Here is a 13,812-nt window from a genome sequence, read left to right as displayed (position 1 = left end):
CCTTCTGTTCCGAAAAAACAGGCTTGAGCGATTGAATGGCCGCCGCCTGTTGTTATGTTACAGGCTCAAGGGACGAAATGGCCTCCTTCCGTTCCAACGTAACAGGTTCGACGGCCGGAATGGTCCCTTTCTCGTGCTATTTAACAGGCTCCAGTTGCTAAATGGCCGCCTCCTGTTCCGATGTGACAGGCTCGAGGGGCTAAATGGCCTCCTGTTCCTGTGTAAAAGGCTCGAGGGGCTGAATGGCCTCCTCCAGTTCCAATCTAAAAGGACAATTTCCTGAATCAAGAGAGCTTTGGAAGATTATGGCTAAATCAAAGAACCATAGAATCTTACAGCACAGAAGGAGGCCATTCAGTCTATCTTGCCTTTGCTAGCTGTTTGGAAGAGCAGTGCAATTTAGTCCCACATCCCAACTTTTATCCCCATCACCCTGCAAATTAATCCTCTTCAATTACTTGTCCCATTACCTTTTGAAAGCTCCTTTCAGGAAGTGCGTTCCAGATCTTCACAAACATCTGTGTGAAAAGATTTCTCCTCAATTTCCCTCTAGTTCGTTTGATTTTATTTTAAATCGATGACCTCTGGTCACTGACCAAGTTGCCAAAGGAAACAGTTTCTCCCTATTTGCTCTGTCAAAACCCCTCATAATTTTGAACACCTCTATTAGTTCTCCCCATAACCTTCTCTGCTCTAAAGAGAACAATCCCAGCTTCTCCAATCTCTCCACATAACTGAAGTCGCTCACCCATGGTATCATCCTGGTAAATCTCCTCTGTACCCTCTTCAAGGCCTTGACATTCTTCCTAAAGTGTGATGCCCAGAATTGTACACAATACTCCAGCTGGGGTATAGCATGGCTTACTTGTTTTTGTATTCAATGTCCCTATTCACTAATCGAATTATCCCAGGCGCTTTCTTAACCGCATTATCAACTTGCCCTGTCACTTTCAAAGATTTGTGCATATGCGCCGCCAGGCCCCTGTGCTCTTCCACCTCCCTTAAAATACCATTCAGATTATACTGTTTCTCCATGTTGTTCCACACAAAGTGCATCACTTCACACTTATCCGTGTGAAATTGCATCTGTCATGTGCCTGCCCATGTCAACAATCTGTCTATGTCCTCCTGAAGTCTGCCTCTGATGTGTAACACGCTCGAGGGGTTGAATGGCCTCGTCTTATTTTAAATCATTTCCTCGAGGGGCTGAATTGCCTCCTCCTGTTCCTACATAATAGGCTCCAGGGGCAGAATGGCCAACTCCTGTTTCTGTGCAACAGGTTCTAGGGGAGAATTGGTCTCCTCTTCCTGTGTAACAGGCTCGAGGCGTTGAATGACCACGTCCTATTCCTGGGACCAGGCCAGAGTGACTGAATTTTCCGCACCTGCTCCTATGTAACAGGCTCCAGAAGCAAACTGGCCTCCGGTTCCTGTACAACAGGCTTCAGTGGCTGAATGGCCTCCTCCTGCTCCTGTATAACAGGCTCGATGGACTGAACGGCGTCCTCCTGTTCCTTTGTAAAAGTCTCGAGGGGCTGAATGGCCTCCTCCAGTTCCTGTGTAACAGGGTCAAGACGTTGAATGGCCTCCTATACCTGTGTAATAGGCTCGAGGGGTTGAATGGCCTCCAATTTCTGTGTAATAGGCTCCAGGGGTTGAATGGCCTCCTGTTCCTTTGTAATAGGCTCACGCAGGCTTAATGTCTTCTCCTATTCTTCTGTTACAGGCTCGAGGGTCTGAAAGGCCACCTACTGCTCTTTGTAACAGGCTCGCGGCATTGAATGGCCACATCCTGTTCATGGTACCAGGTCAGAGGGACTGAACGGTCTACACCTGTTCCTATGTAAAACTTTCTAAGGGGCTGACTGGACTCTTCTTGTTCCTGTATAATAGGCTCGAGGGGCTGAAAGCCTCCTCCAGTTCCTGTGAAACAGGGTCTACTGGCGGAATGACCTCCTCCTTCCTGTCCAACAGACTCGAGGGGCCAAATGGTCTCCTTCTGTTCCGATGTAACAGGCTCCAGAGTCTGAAACGCCTCCTCCTTTTCCTGTGTAACAGGCTTCACGGGCTGAATGGCCTCCTCCTGTTCATTTGTAGAAGGCTCTTGGGCCTGAATGAACTCCTCCTTCCGATGTAACAGACTCCAGGGGTTAGGAACATAGGAACAGCAGTAGGCCATTCAGCCACTCCTGCCTGCTCTGCCATTTCATAAGATCATGGCTGATCTGTGATCTAGCTCCATGTACCTGCCTTTGGCTCATATCCCTTAATACCTTTGGTTGCCAAAAAGCTATCCATCTCACATTTAAATGTAGCAATTGAGCTAGTATCAATTGCCGTTTGCTGAAGAGAGTTCCAAACTTCTACCACCCTTTGTGTGTAGAAATGTTTTCTAATCTCCCTCCTGCAAGGTCTGGCTCTAATTTTTAGACTCTGCCCCCTACTCCTAGAATCCCCAACCAGGGGAAATAGGTTCTCTCTATCCACCCTATTCGTTTCCCTTAATATCTTATAAACTTCGATCAGATCACCCCTTAACCTTCGAAACTCTCGAGAATACAACCCCAATTTGTGTAATCTCTCCTTGTAACTTAATCCTTGAAGTCCGGGTATCATTATAGTAAACCGACGCTGCACTTCCTCCAAGGTCAATTTGTCCTTCCGAAGGTGCGGTGCCCAGAACTGCTCACAGTACTCCAGGTGCGGTCTAACCAGGGTTTTGTATAGCTGCAGCATAACTTCTGCTCCCTTGTACTCCAGTCCTCCAGATATAAAGGCCAGCATTCTATTAGCCTTGTTGATTATTTTCTGCACCTGTTCATGACACTTCAATGATCTATGTACCTGAACCTTTAAGTCACTTTGGACATCCACTGTTTTTAACTTTTTACCATTTAGAAATTACCCTGTTCTATCCTTTTTTGATCTTCAGTGGATGACCTCACATTTGTCCACATTGAATTCCATTTGCCACAGATTTGCCCATTCAACTTAACTATCAATATCCCTTTGTAATTTTATGTTTTCATCTGCACTGCTTACAATGCCACCAATCTTTGTGTCATCGGCAAATTAGATATGAGACTTTCTATGCCTTCATCTAAATCGTTAATAAATATTGTGAATAATTGAGGCCCCAAGAGAGATCCCTGTGGGACTCCACTGGTCCCATCCTGCAAATTTGAATACTTAGCTATTATCCCTACTCTCTGTCGTCTTTGGCTCAGCCAATTTCCTAACCAAGTCCGTAATTTTCGCTCGATTCCATGGGCTTCCAACTTAGCAAGCAGTCTCTTATGTGAGACCTTATCAAATGCTTTCTGGAAGTCCATATGAATAACATCCATTGACGTTCCCCTGTCCACTACTTTATTCACCTCTTCAAAAAATTCAATCAGGTTTGTCAGGCACGACCTACCTTTCACAAATCCATGCTGGCTCTCTCTGATTAACTGAAAATTCTCGAGGTGTTCAGTCACCCTATCCTTAATAATAGACTCCTAATGGAGAATCGTCTCCTCCTGTTCCTATGTGACGCCAGGGGCTGAATGGCCTCCTCCTCTTTCTGTGTAACAGACTCCAGGGGCTGAATGGCCTCCTCCTGTTCCTGTGTAACAGACTCCAGGGGATGAATGGCCTCCTCCTGTTCCTGTGTAACAGACTCCAGCGGCTGAATGGCCTCCTCCTGTTCCTGTGTAACACGCTCGAGCGACTGACAGGCTCCCTCCTGTTTCCACAAAACATCCTTGCTCACACACACACTCACTGATATACAGAGGCATCCTCTTTCTCACACACTCACTCAGAGTCACTCACTGGTATACAGAAGCATCCTCTCTCTCTCGCACATTCACTCGGAGTCACTCGCTGATATACAGAGGCATCCTCTCTCTCTCACACTCACGCACTGATCTATACACACAACCTTTCTCACTGTCTCTCTCACACGTTACCCTGCCATTGTGTTGTGACACAGTGCCTTCCCCAAAGTGTGTTACACTGTGTCATTACCCGTCGGTTTCACACCCCACCCAATAAACAGTACACAGGAACAGGAGGAGGCCGTCCAGCCCCTCGACCCCGTCACTCGGGAACAGGAGGTGGCGGTCCATCCTCTCTCCTATGACTCTGTAACAGGCTCGAGGGGTTGAATGGCCTCCTGTTCCTCTGTCATCGACTCACGCAGGCTGAATGGCCTCCTCCTGTTCCGATGTAACAGACTCCAAGGGCTGAATCGCCTCCTCCTGTTCCTGTGTAACAGGCTCCTGGGGCTGAATGGCCTCCTCCTGTTCCTGTGTAACAGACTCCAGGGGCTGAATTGCATCCTCCTGTTCCTGTGTAACAGACTCCTGGGGCTGAATGGCCTCCTCCTGTTCCTGTGTAACAGACTCCTGGGGCTGAATGGCCTCCTCCTGTTCCTGTGTAACAGACTCCAGGGTTGAATGGCCTCCTCCTGTTCCTGTGTAACAGACTCCAGGGTTGAATGGCCTGCTCCTCTTCTTGAATTAAAGGCTCAAGGTGCTGAATGGTCCCTTGCTGTTACAGTGTAACAGGCTCGACGCACTGAATGGCCTTTTTCTGTCCCTGTGTTGCAGGCCCGAGGGTCTGAAAGGCCCTCTGCTGTTTCGACAAAACATTCTCGCTCACACACTCACTCACTGATATACAGGGGCATCCTCTCTCTCACACTCACTCACTGATATACAGGGGTATCCTCTCTCTCACACACTCACTGATATACAGGGGCATCCTCTCTCTCACACACTCACTGATATACAGGGGCATCCTCTCTCTCACACACACTCACTGATCTACAGAGGCATCCTCTCTCTCACACACACTCACTGATATACAGGGGCATCCTCTCTCTCACTCACTCACTGGTATACAGGGGCATCCTCTCTCACACACTCACTCAACGATATACAGGGGCATCCTTGCTCACATATTCACTGATATACAGGGCCATCCTCTCTCCCACACACTCACTCAGAGTCACTCACTGATATACAGGGGCATCCTCTCTCTCACACACTCACTCAGAGTCACTCACTGATACACAGGGGCATCCTCTCTCTCACACACTCACTCACAATCACACACGCACTCACTCACTGATATACAGAGGCATCCTCTCTCTCACACACTTGCTCAGAGTCACGCACTGATATACAGAGGCATCCTCTCGCTCTCTCACACACTCACTCAGAGTCACACACTCACTCACTCACGGATATACACAGGTATCCTCTCTCCCACACATTCACTCACTCAGAGTCACTCACTGATATACAGAGGCATCCACTGTCTCACACACTCACTCAGAGTCACCCACTGATATACAGGGGCATCCTCTCTCTCTCACACACTCTCACTGATGAACAGAGGCATCCTCTCTCTCACACACTTGCTCAGAGTCACGCACTGATATACAGAGGCATCCTCTCGCTCTCTCACACACTCACTCAGAGTCACCCACTGATATACAGAGGCATCCTCTCTCTCACACTCACTCAGAGTCACTCACTGATATACAGGGGCATCCTTTCTCACACACTCACTCAGTCACTCACTGATATACAGAGGCATCCTCTCTCTCCCAAACACTCACTCAGAGTCATTCACTGATATACAGAAGCATCCTCTCTCTCCCAAACACTCGCTCAGAGTCATTCACTGATATACAGAGGCATCCTCTCTCTCTCACACTCACTCACTGATATACAGAGGCATCCTCTCTCTCTCACACTCACTCACTGATATGTATACACATCCTCTCTCACATAGTACACTGCCATTGTGTGGTGACACAGTGCCTTCCCCAGAAAGTGTGACAGTGTCTCATTATCCGTCGATGTCACACCCCACCCAATAAACAGTACACAGGAACGGGAGGAGGCCGTCCAGCCCCTCGAGCCCGTTGAACAGGAACAGGATGAGGCCGTTCAACCCCTCGAGCCTGTCCCGCCATTCCATTGGATCAGCTGGACAGAGCTCTGGTTAGAGCCCATCCAGAACTCGGTCAATGAGGTAGGTTTTAAGGAGCGTCTTAAAGGAGGAGAGAGAGGTGGAGAGGTTTCGGGAGGGAATTCCAGAGCTTGGGGCCCCGGCAGGTGAAGGCACGGCTGCCAATGGTGGAGCGAAGGAAATCGGGGGATGCACGGGAGGGCAGAATTGGAGGAGCGCAGAGATCTCGGAGGGTTGTAGGGCTGGAGGGCGTTACAGAGAACGGGAGAGGGGCGAGGTTCCTGGCGGGATTTGAAAACAAGGATGAGAATTTTAAAATGGAGGCGTTCCCGGACCGTGAGACAATGTTGGTCAGTGAGCACAGGGGGTGATGGGTGAACGGGACTTGGTGTGGGTTCGGATATGGGCAGCAGAGATTCGGATGAGCTGATGTTTATGGAGGGTGGAAGATGGGAGGACGGGCAGGAAAGTATTGGAATAGTGGAGTCTGGAGGTGAGAAAGGAATGGATGAGTCTGATTCACCGTCTGATTCACACCCCCACCCGGGGGAGGATGGCGGTGGATGGGGAGCGGTTGATCCTCTCCAGGGGCAGGATGGCGGTGGATTGAGATGATGTCAGTAGGTGGGGACCGGTTGATCCTCTCCAGGGGCAGGATGGCGGTGGATTGAGATGATGGCGGTGGATGGGGACCGGTTGATCCTCTCCAGGGGGAGGATGGCGGTGGATTGAGATGATGTCAGTAGGTGGGGACCGGTTGATCCTCTCCAGGGGGAGGATGGCGGTGGATTGAGATGATAGCGGTGGATGGGGACCGGTTGATCCTCTCCAGGGGGAGAATGGCGGTGGATTGAGATGATGGCGGTGGATGGGGACCGGTTGATCCTCACCACGGGGAGGATGGCGGTGGATTGAGATGATGGCGGTGGATGGAGACCGGTTCATGCTCTCCAGTCCCCTGAACTCTCCCATCAGTCAGCTCGCGACCCCGCCCCTCAACACACGTCACACGCGCGCTGTTGCCAGGTTACTGACGTCACACATGACAGCTTAAACTGCCACACGCGTTTAAAAATCAAGAGCCACGTCATCCGGTGGGTTGGGCGGTGTTCGTCGGGCATCACTCAGGTTTGACCCAATGGCAGGGACCGATGCTACGGCCCACGGTGGAGTGGGGAGAGGAAGAATGACAGAGAGCCCCTCACTTTAATCAGTGATGGGCGGAGGGAGGGGGGAGAGGGAGAATGAGAGAGAGCCCCTTACTTTAATCAGTGATGGATGGGGAGAGGGGGAGGGGGAGAATGAGAGAGAGCCCCTTACTTTAATCAGTGATGGGTGGGGGGAGGGGGGAGAGGGAGAATGACAGAGAGCCCCTCACTTCAATCAGTGATGGGCGGGGGGAGGGGGGAGAGGGAGAATGAGAGAGAGCCCCTTACTTTAATCAGTGATGGGCGGGGGCAGGGGGAGAATGAGAGAGAGCCCCATACTTTAATCAGTGATGGGCGGGGGCAGGGAGAGAATGAGAGAGAGCCCCTTACTTTTATCAGTTATGTGCGGGGGGAGGGGGAGAGGGAGAATGACAGAGAGCCCCTTACTTTAATCAGTGATGGGTGGGGGGAGGGGTGAGAGGGAGAAAGTCAGAGAGCCCCTCACTTCAATCAGTGATGGGCGGGGGGAGGGGGGAGAGGGAGAATGAGAGAGAGCCCCTTACTTTAATCAGTGATGGGTGGGGGGAGGCGTGAGAGGGAGAATGAGAGAGAGCCCCTTACTTTAATCAGTGATGGGCGGGGGCAGGGGGAGAATGAGAGAGAGCCCCTTACTTTTATCAGTGATGTGCGGGGGGAGGGGGAGAGGGAGAATGAGAGAGAGCCCCTTACTTTCATCAGTGATGGGCGGGGGCAGGGGGAGAATGAGACAGAGCCCCTTACTTTTATCAGTGATGTGCGGGGGGAGGGGGAGAGGGAGAATGACAGAGAGCCCCTTACTTTAATCAGTGATGGGCGGGGGGAGTGGGGAGAGGGAGAATGAGAGAGAGCCCCTTACTTTAATCAGTGATGGGCGGGGGCAGGGGGAGAATGAGAGAGAGCCCCTTACTTTAATCAGTGATGGGCGGGGGCAGGGGGAGAATGAGAGAGAGCCCCTTACTTTAATCAGTGATGGGCGGGGGGAGTGGGGAGAGGGAGAATGAGAGAGAGCCCCTTACTTTAATCAGTGATGGGCGGGGGGAGGGGGGAGAGGGAGAATGACACAGAGCCCCTTACTTTAATCAGTGATGGGCGGGGGGAGGGGGGAGAGGGAGAATGACACAGAGCCCCTTACTTTAATCAGTGATGGGGGAGGGGGAGAGGGAGAATGAGAGAGAGCCCCTTACTTTGATCAGTGATTGGCGGGGCGAGGGGGCAGAGAGTGAATGACAGAGAGCCCTTTACTTAAATCTGTACTATTGGTTTACGTGTTTTGATGTAAAATTCTGACTGTTCAGATTTCCCTCATCCCTGATCTGCTTCCATTGACTTCAATAATAGGGCGGTGGAAGCAGATTCGTTTTTAAAATCTACGCCAATGACTCTGTGTATAAATGTTGGTCTGTCTGTCCAGTCGCTCGCGGTGAAATGACACAGTTTAGTAACTTTCAAAATGGAATTGGATACATATTTGAAAAGGAGAAAGTTTGCAGGGCCATGGGGAAAGGGCAGGTGAATCTGAAAAAATGAATAGCTCTTTCAAAGAGCCGGCACAGGCACCAAGGGCCGGAAGGCCTCCTTCTGTGCTGTTTGATTCAAATCAATGGGGTGATTGTAAATCAAAGCATTGATATCATTTAATCACTTAATAGGAAAGTTAACTCGCGTCAAACCCACGTGAATCAGCTGGTCGGAAGAGTAAAGGCAACGCGAGGTTTCTGGTTATGCCCCACACGATCCTTATATGTCAATAACATTTAGCGGAAGAGGTGACAGCGAGTTTGATGTGCGCTGACACTTCCTGGAGGCTCCACTCAGATTGTGTCGAGCGGAGAGCAAGGCGGGGAGATCAGCCGAATCCCAGAGTATCAGAGTCCGGACTGGGGACAGGGAGAGCAAGGCGGGGAGATCAGCCGAATCCCCGAGTATCAGAGTCTTCACTGGGGACAGGGAGAGCAAGGCGGGGAGATCAGCCGAATCCCCGAGTATCAGTCTTCACTGGGGACAGGGAGAGCAAGGCGGGGAGATCAGCCGAATCCTCGAGTATCAGAGTCTTCACTGGGGACAGGGAGAGCAAGGCGGGGAGATCAGCCGAATCCCAGAGTATTAGAGTCCTGACTAGGGAGAGGGAGAGCAAGGCGGGGAGATCAGCCGAATCATCGAGTACCAGAGTCTTCACTGGGGACAGGGAGAGCAAGGCGGGGAGATCAGCCGAATCCCCGAGTATCAGAGTCTTCACTGGGGACAGGGAGAGCAAGGCGGGGAGATCAGCCGAATCCCCGAGTATCAGAGTCCTGACTGGGGAGAGGGAGAGCAAGGTGGGGAGATCAGGCAAATCCCCGTGTACCAGAGTCCTGACTGGGGACAGGGAGAGCAAGGCGAGGAGATCAGCCGAATCCCCGAGTATCAGAGTCCTGACTGGGGACAGAGAGAGCAAGGCGGGTAGATCAGCCGAATCCCCGAGTATCAGAGTCTTCACTGGGGAGAGGGAGATCAAGGCGGGGAGATCAGCCGAATCCCCGAGTATCAGAGTCTTCACTGGGGACAGGGAGAGCAAGGCGGGGAGATCAGCCGAATCCCCGAGTACCAGAGTCTTCACTGGGGACAGGGAGAGCAAGGCGGGGAGATCAGCCGAATCCCCGAGTATCAGAGTCTTCACTGGGGACAGAGAGAGCAAGGCGGGGAGATCAGCCGAATCCCCGAGTATCAGAGTCCTGACTGGGGACAGGGAGAGCAAGGCGGGGAGATCAGCCGAATCCCCGAGTATCGGAGTCTTCACTGGGGACAGGGAGAGCAAGGCGGGGAGATCAGCCGAATCCCCGAGTACCAGAGTCTTCACTGTGGACAGGGAGAGCAAGGCGGGGAGATCAGCCGAATCCCCGAGTAACAGAGTCCTGACTGGGGACAGGAGCAGTGCGGACCAGATCACATGTCGCTTCAGTCTTTTCAATGGATGAATTGGGTGAGTGACTGAGAATGTCTGAGAGTGGGGGGTTATATCGAAGGAAACACATTTCTACATTCAATGCAGTTCTCGTCACACACACGTTTCTGGGTAGAAACCAGATGGTGATTAGAGTTAAAAATAAAATCTTATGCAGAGAATTAATCAACACCGAATGTCGGTGACCCCATTATTCTCAGGCAAATGTTAGGGTCGAATTGAAACCCAGAGCTACTTTAATCAAAAAACAGTGGGATTGAATAAACCTTCTTGTAAAAAAACAAATTGAAGGGGGAACTGAGTGGGTCTCAAAATGTCTGCCCCTGAGTGACTCAACATAAAAGCAACATGCTGAAAGTCGCAGAGACAGAGGCGAACGGTTTCCATTTGCGGGAACTCACTTCCTCCAGCTTTTTATCGATAAGAGTAAGAGGTTTTTGCACTTTGCACGTAGTCTGCACTTGCTGTGTCAGATTGAACGTTTGATATGGACAAGTGTCTTCTGGCAATTTAAATTGTTGGGATTTTAGAAGTGGTTGATGGTTAAAGGTTAGATTTCATCTTCCTGCTGCTTCTCCCCAACATAAAATACACACAGATACTCAGTCACTCACTGATATACAGAGGCATCCTCTGTCTCCCTCGCTGACACACATACTCACTCAGATATACAGAGCCATTTTCTCTTTCTCTCTCTCTCTCTCTCTCTGCCTCTCACATACACACACACTCAGTCAGTCCCTCACTGATACACTGTGTGTCTCCCTCCATCACATATACACACACCTGCTCTGAGTCACTCAGATATACAGATGCATCTTCTGTCTCTCTCTCTCTGTCTCTCTCATACACACGCACTCAATCAGTTGTTCACTGATACACTATGTATCTGGCTCCCTCACATAAACACATATTCAGAGTCTCACAGTTATACAGAGGCATCCATTCTCTCTCTCATACTCACACAATCCTCAGTTGCCCATTGATAAAATCTGTTTCACTCTCCCTCTCTCTCATACACAAACACACACACACACACACACACACACACACACACACACACATTCAGTTTCACTCACTGATTTCGACACGGATTCACTTCCCCTATCTCTCTCTATCAAACACAAAGAGTCACTGACTGATATACACACGCCTCCTCTCTCTCTCATATGGTGCACTGCCATTGTTTTGGGTCGGTGCCCTAGAGTGCCTGCCCCGGCCCTTGTGTAAGGAACAGTAAACTGCCATCCTGTGGTGACATAGTGCCCTCCCCGCCCCCTTGTGTCAGATACAGTACACTGCCATCCTGTGGTGGCAGAGTGCATCCCCTCCCCCTTGTGCCATACACGGTTCACTGCCATCCTGTGGTGACACAGTGCCCTCCCTGCACCCTTGTGTCACAGGCGGTATAGTGCCATCCTGTGGTGATACAGTGCCCTCCCCGCCCCCTTGTGCCAGACACGGCACACTGCCATCCTGTGGTGATAAACTGCGCTCCTCGCCCTGTTGTATCAGACACGGTATAATGTCATCCTTTGTTGACACCGTGCCCTCTCAAAAGTGTAATTGCCTCGACCATATCCATTGTGTTTGGACAGTGGCCTCGATAATTTTTTCAACTCAAATTCCCCATCAACTATTGAAATTTTTGGAGATAGCGATTTGATTTATCCTAAAACTAAGAATGGGCCATATTTGTTTACACATTCTACTTCAAATCATTCACTTACTGATCCTGATTTTCTTTAATCAGAGATATTTGTTACAGCCATGAGAATGAGTTGTAATCAATCGTCCAGTTGTATAGAGCAATGATCATTTATAGCAAAATAGAAACAAGTTAATTGCTGAGAGCTTCTATTTTCTCTTGTTCGACGAAATATGGTCAACGTTCCCTCCACATTCCCACACTGAGGTGTTGTTATTACAGTTAATACCTGTTCGACGGTTAAATATTCTTATTAAATTGTCTCACTTGTCGTTACAAACGTTCGTTCCCCACCCCACATGCCAAAACTTTGGAATTTGCAGCTAACTGGAGACACATCCAGCTTCTGAGTCATGAACTGTCAATTCAAGACGGTTAGAAACCCACTCCACAACTGTTAACAGGACTTTTACTCATCGGAGTGTCCACACTAAACAGTAACACTCACAGCAGGTGAAATCTATTCTTTCTGTGATAAATCAGTCCAATGTTGTGTTGTGTTATATAAATATTCAGTGAAGTGAACTCACGACAATAGTCACACTTCCCAGTCACGGTTTGGGGCAGTACAGCTGCCTTCTGTGGGTAGAACCATGTCGCTGAGGATATTGTCCCATCAACGCTCTCTGTTTGTCGAAGATGCCACTAAAATACACTTGGAAAATAGGAGTCTGGCCCCTGGATGGAGATCAGCCAGAAAATGTAAATGAATTGCCACTGATTCAAAATAAACAAATGTGATCCTAAAACCAGGGGCGGGACATGGAGAAGGAAGTGTCTCTAACTGGGACTGGACAATAAAACGATCACATATTGTGGTCGGGATGGTAAAGAGACATGGAATGTGGGAACAGAGTTCCTCAAACAAAGTGTTTATTCAATTAAATATTTGTTATTCAATTGTTTAAGATTGAATTACTTTTATTTTAATTAAACATTCGAGGAAAAGTGCACATTACACCGTCAATATTGGTCTCATTTTCTGCCCTGCCATAATCAGATATCCCGGTGAATGAGGGAGTGATTGAGAAAAGTCCACAGCTGGAAGTAAACAGGGATTGTAGACTGAGGAACAACAGCAGGTGAATCAGCACAGGATTGTGAGAGCAGCAACCAGAGAGAACCCTTCCGATTCAAAAAGCTTCCATAGATCGACTGAGGAGAAAGGTAAGAGAAAGTCCCATTTACTCAGATAAACACTGGTCCTGTGGACAGTCCACGAAGGTTACAAGGTAAGGGGGGAAATGGTGAGAATGGGTCTTTGAGAGTCTGATCACTGAGCACAATTATCCAGCATGAGTCCGTGCAATGAAATGTGAAGTGAGATCAGTTTCGATCTCAAAACACACAGTCACAAATGAATTTGGTTTGTGCTTTAGAATGAAGGGGTTTGATCCAAGAGGTGACTCCAGTCTGAGGCAGAGCCCAGCAGATATACAACGTCTCCCCGCCCCTAGCACCAACTCGGAAAGAACCCACCTATATGGCCTCCATAATATCCATATTACACTCTTTGTTAACGTAGTACCAGAGAGTGTTACCGAATTCAAATATATTTCATATCCAACTATCAAAATCAATCATCTTACATTTCTGAACTGGATGCTGGGTTTCACATCATGTTATTTCCCATCAGTAAATCTATTTCTGGATTTCACATTTGCAGTTGAATTAAATGATTATCATTTCAATATAAATTGGTGATAAAATGATGGGGAAATCTTATTTTATAATAAAGATTTGTAAAATTTCTTCCATTTGATTATTTTGTGTGCTGTGTCAGATTAAAGACCATCCTAAAACCCACTTCTTTGACCAACACTTTGGCCATTTTCTTTGGGATGTTTTTTCGATGTTAAAGGCTCTGTGGCAATGCAAGTTGTTGCTGTTGTCTGTTTATTATACTAGTGTCAGTGTGAGTGAAACAGCAGTGACTGAATTTTAAAAAGTCTCAAACTTGGTTATGAATTAATGCCGCAGAATAACTTCAACTATAGTTTGGAGAAATT

The sequence above is a fragment of the Heptranchias perlo genome, unplaced genomic scaffold, assembly GCF_035084215.1.
Source record: "Heptranchias perlo isolate sHepPer1 unplaced genomic scaffold, sHepPer1.hap1 HAP1_SCAFFOLD_52, whole genome shotgun sequence".
Lineage (NCBI taxonomy): Eukaryota > Metazoa > Chordata > Chondrichthyes > Hexanchiformes > Hexanchidae > Heptranchias > Heptranchias perlo.
The sequence above is the reverse complement of the archived record's forward strand: the minus strand, read 5'-3'. Positions refer to the sequence as shown.